The sequence below is a fragment of the Bombus vancouverensis genome, unplaced genomic scaffold (genome assembly GCF_051014615.1).
Source record: "Bombus vancouverensis nearcticus unplaced genomic scaffold, iyBomVanc1_principal scaffold0070, whole genome shotgun sequence".
Lineage (NCBI taxonomy): Eukaryota > Metazoa > Arthropoda > Insecta > Hymenoptera > Apidae > Bombus > Bombus vancouverensis.
This window is the reverse complement of record NW_027468961.1, coordinates 231,171-238,782: the sequence shown is the minus strand read 5'-3', so window position 1 is coordinate 238,782 and position 7,612 is coordinate 231,171.

The following is a 7,612-nucleotide window of genomic DNA, read 5'->3' as shown; positions in this document are numbered from 1 at the left end:
AATATGTCCAAATCCGCTGCACTCGGAACACCTAACACCTTCTCCCCTCTCCGGACACTTAACACTTACATGATCCTCACTACCGCAAATGAAGCATCTTCTTTTCTTCATTGCATCTACAGATTGACTGGGCTTCCCGTTCTTCTGGGTTTTAGCCGGCTTCACAATCGACTTTATTCTGCGACTCTTCTGCTCTTCGTACATCACTAACCTCTTCCTCAACTCTTTGATTGACGTAGCGCCGTACAATATAGCCTTATTGTTCTCGTCGTCTATTATTCCATCCACGATGTATTCCACCTTTGCTTCCTCCTCTATGTCCACATGGTTGGCTATTTCGAGCATGCGGTACATGTAAGCCAAACATGCTTCATCACTCTCCTTTTTTGTTTCTTCAAGTTTCTGATGTACTTGCCTACTGTTGACTTTCCTCGAAAATTCTTTCACTAGCCCCCTCTTCATCTCATGCCAAGTCCTGGCATGACACTCGAAGCTCGCAAATATTTTCGCTGATCCCTTCAGCAGCTTCCTCGCGTAGACTGCCTTCTGCCCATCCGACCACATGCACGTATCAGCGACTTCCTCGAACGACTCGAACCATCGTTCGACATTTTCACCTTTGTTGCCACTAAACGACTCTAATGCATCTTCGACGTCTCTAAAACTCAGTGTCGAACCAACACATGCCCTTCGACAATATTCATCACGGTCCTGATACACCCTTCGCGTACCTCTCTTGTATCCTCCTGCGTCTTTTTTGTCATCTTCATACTCACTTTCGTCGTCGCTTTCTTCTTCCGACGTTATGTCATTACCATCCATGGCCGCTTGAAGCCGTGCGCGTAATTCTACTTTTCTTCCCGTCGTTTTTAAACCCAAACTAGCGAGGCGCTCCTTCAACTCCTTTGTATTCATTTTCTCAAAATTTTCATCTTCGTTACAATCACGCTCAGCTCTCTGTACATTTCCTAAATCTCGTTGACCGGTTAGCTCTTCACCGCCCGTCGATCCCTTATGATACGATTGTCCAGCCCTACACGCCCGATTCAGCCTTGCAATCAGCACTGACCTCGCACCAGATATAGGGAGGTTCATTCGCGCGAGCTTACTCCTCAGCTCCTCCAGCGTCGAACCCTCTTCACCCGACAATCGTTCGTCCCCGACGTTTGCCATTTTTCACACTACACAAACTTAAACAGTCAACGATATCGTCTTTTATCGCACCGCGTACCGGTAAATTCACAACTAGCTCGAATAGCTCTGTTAAACCGTTTCGTTTTCTGTCTTGTCCAATCCCGGACGAGCCCCCAAAAATGTAATATCGTGATATAATATATTTACAAGGAATGGATGATACAGATGTTAATCGGACAGAAAAAGACGATTGTTGTTCAACCTGAACTATTCACACCAAACGTACAGAAAACAGCACAACTAAATAATTAGATAACGACTCGACTTTCACAAAATGCAATCAACACTCTCTCGGCAACGCCACTCGCAAACTCCGTTTGTTGATTCCTTTTCTCCCGTCCCTTGGCAACCGCTCGTGGCCAAGATCACGTAGGTCTCCTCTTTCCAAAACTACGCGATCAAAAACAAACGCCTCGGCTCTCGCGACATTCCACGCGGTTCACCCGCCAACTCCCAGGCCTCTCACTCACGATACTACATATATACATTAACTATTTTTATATGTGTGTACAGAACTGATGGCGAACTCATCAACCATTTTCTGAACGACGGATGGAAGAACATGAATAGCAATCCACACAGTGGAACTGTAAAGTATTTGTACGCCACTCACGAAACCAAACACTGATGCTATCCACCTGTAAACAAACAACATTTATAACTATGCATATAATTTTCACTTATGTTCACCACTATATATATATACACGCATGTTGTAAAGTAGGCGGTATTTATAACATTCACTTCCATTGATAATGCAAGTGACTCATAAAAATAAGCCGTCATATTTACCATTGCACGCACATATATATATATATATATATATATATATATATATATATATATATGTCGGATCATCACTGGGAATGGGGTTGTGGGCGTCAAATGAATCTTCTCGAGGATTAGCCATTGATACAGTACACACAGGCGTAGTTTATTGCAATGATAGAATTATTACAGTCTTAACAGTTGATCACAGCGGTTCGGCACTCGCGACGCTAGTGACGATGTTCTCGGGCTCAATAACGAATCCGCGGCCAACGGGATGACGACAGAACGTTCACACAAAGTCTAAGTCTGAAAATAATCACTGATCGCGAAGGCGTTACTCCTTGATCGATGAGATCGCGAGCGAGAATGCCTTTCCTGTCTCGATGATGCCACGGAGGAAAACTACAATGGGGTGTGTCTAAGGACACGAGATCATCGGATTCGTCGAGAAAAACCTTCGTTCAGAAAGTAAGGGAAATTGGCGTTGCTGCTAATTGGTCAATCTCTATATCGGTGGTTAGAAAAGGATGTTAGCCGCCCTCGAGGGAAAGTTGCTAGTGGGAGACGCCGTTCGTTAAAAAATATGTCTCCCCTATCTTCCCGTAGCTGGGACAAAGACTGTTTGTCTGTTTGAAGAACTTTAGTTAACTAAACCTTAAGATTTATTACGGGCCCTCGGGCTAGCCGAACATGTACTGCGGAGACGCATCGACATCTGGCAATCATCTTACTCGAAGAATAGGGTCTGCGTGTGGCGAGCCACGGGACAGAAACCGTTGGAATGTTTACTGTCGCGTGTCGCCACGAATATTTCTTTTAAGGAGAGCTATAGAATTACTCCATACCTTGTTAGGCAAAACGTTCATCCCGTGACCGCGGCTACGTTCGGCGACTGGCTGTCGCCTCGAGCCCAAGCTCATTATCACAATTCTCGAATAATTACAATCGGGTTGAATAACTACAATTGTTTGATTACAGCTATAGTAGACTCTAGGTTACAATGTTGCGGGGTTATCCAAAATTCCAAAGGCTCCGGTGTTCTTTTCATCTCCGACACGGCCATCCTGACTATCACACGTCCTCGTGTGTAACTAAAATATCGTATTTCTTACATTAGATTCGCTACAACCGACATTGTTTACGATTTAACTAAATGTCTAAGTAAGTCAAGGGTCCAGTGCAATAACAAAGTTTCGTTCGGAGGTTTGACAACAGAAAAATAAAAGAGAATAGGAATTTGTAATGTTATAATTTGTACTCAAAGTGTCAGGTGCGTTCTGTGAGTCGCCAGTCAGACCGTAATGACACAACAGATCATTTTCGATTTCGTACACTGGTGAACCTCAGTTTGTTGGATCATGTTGCCACGTTGGGTGCATTACACCCAGAAAGTACGTAAGCCCACTCAACGGGTTACAACAAAAGCACGTAACCCCACTCAACGGGTTACAACAAAAGCACGTAACCCCACTCAACGGGTTACAACAAAAGCATATCAACCCACTCAACGGGTTACAACAAAAGCACATCAACCCACTCACCGGGTTACAACAAAAGCACATAAAACCACTCGGTGTATTACTATGACCACAACGCAGTGTTAATGATCCTCTGAGGTCAGTGTACTTGCATCGTTATTATCACCGCCGTCGTCATCACCGCAGACGTCTAACTCAGCAGGGACGCAACCTTCTGGCATCTTTCTCAGTCTGTCGTGTCTGTCCTTATATGATCGTTTGCCGTCTAAGGTTTTTAGGGTATATCTATCTCCTTCCAAAATCTCTGCTATTACGAACGGACCCCTGAATTTCGGATCTAACTTCGTCTGGTTCCGTTCCTCGTTCTTGCGTAATACGAAATCGCCAAGGTTGAACCTAACTATTTTAGCTTTGTTTTCGTCGAACCTATCCTTATCGTATTTGGCGCTTGCTTCTATATTCTTTATCGCCTGCTGTCTTACATGGGAGATATTTACCTCTCTTTCTTCGATACTGTCGGGTAGGGATAAGCCGTAGGGTCTCGCTGTTTTACCGATTAGTAGTTCCAACGGGCTTGACTTAGTCACGCGGTTGGTGGTACAATTCAAGGCTAGTTGTATTTCCCCGATCGCGTCTTGCCAGGACCGCCCGGTGGTTTCTATTGTTGTGAACATGTTTTTTAGCGTACTCATAATACGCTCTACCTGCCCGTTGGCCCTACTAGCTCCGGTCGCAATTAAATGGAGTTTTATGTGTTTACTTTGACAAAAGTCGCGAAATTCTTTGCCCGTAAAACATCTTCCCTGATCCGCTATTATCCGGCAGGGACTGCCGAACAAAAATATAGCGGACTTAAGCGCTTTAATGGTGTTAACGGAGTCTAACTTACGGGTATGGTGCAAATATACGAACTTGGTGAAGGCGTCGACCAACACAACGACGTATTCCTTCGAATCGTTTTTACCGCTTAGTTTGCCCGTTATGTCCATATGAACCGTATGCCAAGGTATACTGGTCTTAGGTATGGGGTGTAGTTCGGCTTGTACTCTACCCGAACTCGCCTTTGAAACTCGACAAGCATGACAGTTCTCTACGAATTTGCGAACATACTTCGCCATTCCTTCGAACCAGTAATACTCGTACAGTTTCTCAAGCGTTTTATCCCAACCTAAGTGCATAATGGACTGGTGCACATGGTTAATAACAGACCACCTAAACCCTCTTGGAACGATGGGCAGGCAGAGAGTTCTACCTTTTCTCTGTATTTTACGGTGAAGGGTGCCGGACCGTAACTCATACGTATTCGCGACATCTTCCGCGAGCTCTTCGTTCTGCAATTTATCGACGATCTCGGCAATTTGTGGGTCGCGACGTTGTTCCGCTAGTAGCCAATCGTCGGAGATTTCGGTTAGGTTAATTTCTTTCTCTACGATTTTGCTAAACGTACTGCGATCCAAGTCTACGGGATTTCGCGAAAAGAAATCTACGTGGGCCATTCGTTTACCTTCCCGGTACATAATGTCGAAGGTAAAAGTTTGCAGGTAAGCCCACCATCTGTAAACCCTGTCGTTCAAGTGTACCTTACTACTGGATGCTTTCAGGGAGTTGCAATCGGTGACGACGAGAAATTCTCGTCCGTGTAAGTAATGACGGAAGTGTTTGACGGCGTTTACAACCGCTAACGTTTCCAATTCATAGGAATGATACCTAGATTCCGCAGGGCTAGTCCTTTTGCTATAATACTCCACTACTCGATTTTTGCCTTCGACCCTGTGCATTAGAATGGCTCCATATCCTTCCGAGCTAGCGTCCGTATGTAGTTCTATGGGGTAATTGGGGTCAAATATCATCAGAACCGGCGCGTCAGTCAGGACGGAAATTACCTTTTGTCTTATCTGTTCGTGCCTATCCGTCCAAGGTATATTCTTGTTACTCGAGGTAAGTGCGTACAGGGGTTTCATTACTTGTGAAAATTTGGGAATGAAGCTTCGGAAATAAGAGGCCAAACCTATGAATTGTCTAAGTTGTGTGACGGTCGACGGTGCAGGTAAAGAACTCAAGGCTTGTATTTTACCCGGGTTTGGACGGACTTCTCCGTTACGGATTACGTATCCCAAGTAGAGTACCGATGTCTTTAAAAAGGAGCATTTCGAAAAGTTAAAGGAGAATCCGGCTTTCACGAGGGTATCTAATACGGTGCTCAACCTTTCTAGAGCCTGATCTATTGAGTCGGCGATAATTAGGACGTCGTCCAAGTAAACAACAACGAACGAATACGCGAGGTCGCCTAAGGCGTTGAGAATGGCCCTTTGGAAAACGGATGGTGCGTTTTTCAAACCGAACGGCATAGTCACGTATTCGTATTGCCCGTCGGGTGTAACGAACGCCGTATATTCCGTCGAATTAGGATGAATGGGAATTTGATGGAATCCGCTGGCCATGTCCAGGCTAATGAAGTATCTCGCCTTCTGCAATCTCGCGATTTGATCCGCGATGAGGGGTAGGGGATACCGGTCCGCGACCGTATTTTTATTTAGTGCCCGAAAATCTACGCACAGTCTATCTGAGCCGTCTTTCTTCTTTACAAGTAAGACAGGGCTCGCGAACGGCGAGCTGCTCGGCCTCACGATTTTTGCTCTAATTAACTCGTCTATTCTCTCACGCACTATCCTACGCTCTTCTTCGCTAAGTCGGTAGGGGCTTCTTTGCACGGTAACATTAGGATCGATTAACCGTATTTCTAACTGGCCCGTGCTTACGCGAGTACGTGGGAAGCCCGTAATGAATGAATCTTTGAATTTCTCGAGGACAGAAATTAACCGACTTTTATCGTTGCCAATTACGTCAGTGTTAACCGCATTGATATTGATCTCGTCCTCGGAGGTTTTACTACAGGCATTAATAGTCTTCGTTTTACAAATATCGACGCTATTCCGTGTAATAGTTACATCAAAACCCTGGCTTAAGATCTCGCGGCCAATCATGATATCATAATGTAAGTGACTATCGGCCAGAACGTGGAAGGTTATCTCCAATGTAAAACAGTTAATGCGCACCGTAGATAAGATCTGGGAGGTACTCTTAACGCAGGTGTTTCCTATTCCTCGCATAACTACTATATCTGTCGTTCTCCTTCCGGAGAATTTCGGAGCGACAGATTCTCTAATTAATGAGCACTCGGCTCCGGAATCGAAGTAAAATGGGAACGACTCACCCAGATGACTTAGACTACCGGCTGGGGACTCCACCACGCAGGAGTTGACTTTACGCTCATCCTTGAGGCCTGGTCTACCGTCCCGTCGTGCCGGGCAGTTAGGTGCGATATGGCCTTCCGCATGACACCTGTAGCAGACCACCTTGGACGGTGCGGCCGGTCGGTTTCCTTCCTGGCGTCGTGCATCCCTCTGTTGTTCGCCCTGCATCCTCTTGCGGCAGTCCTTGATTCTGTGTCCGAGAGTACCACAGTAATGACACCTCGTCTGGTGGCCCGATAACTTGCGTCGCTTAGCTTCGGGTTCCGCCGGTGCATATCTCGGCGAAGATGTCGACTCTTCTTCGTAACAAAAGGGTCGCATTTCGCTCAGGAATTGGTCCTCCGTTCTGATATCGCTCGTGAGGGCCAGTCGTTTAAGACGTTGGTCGTGTGGAATTAATATGTAGAGAGTGACAGCGTTAAGTATTTCGTCTAGCGTAGAATGTTGCCACCGCATCTGCAGGAGAGAGCGACAACGGCCGGCAAACGCCCCCGTGGATTCGCCCGCTCCCCGCGGTTCCCTGGATACCTTGATTAACGATGAGGACGTCGTCTCTCGGCCACCGAACTGTGTAAGGAATCGTTCCTTAACTTTAGGCCAAGTAATTTCTCCGTTTCCCGTTGTTCGCGCCAGCCAATGTGCTGCAGAACCCTGTAGAGAGTCACTTAAGGCAGAGTATAGCGCGCCACCTCGCAGGGGGTTGTCCTCCATGGCCATACTAACAGCCGCGCACCATGCGGCTGGGTCGGCGCCTGCGACTTCTGGGTTAAAATGTGGGAATTTGGTGATTCCCGTATTTGGTCGTTGCATTAGCGTATGCATCAGGTTGCTCATGGTAGCGACCTGCCCTTCCAGCGTTCGCAACCGTTCCAATCCCACTTCTGATGTCGGATCATCACTGGGAATGGGGTTGTG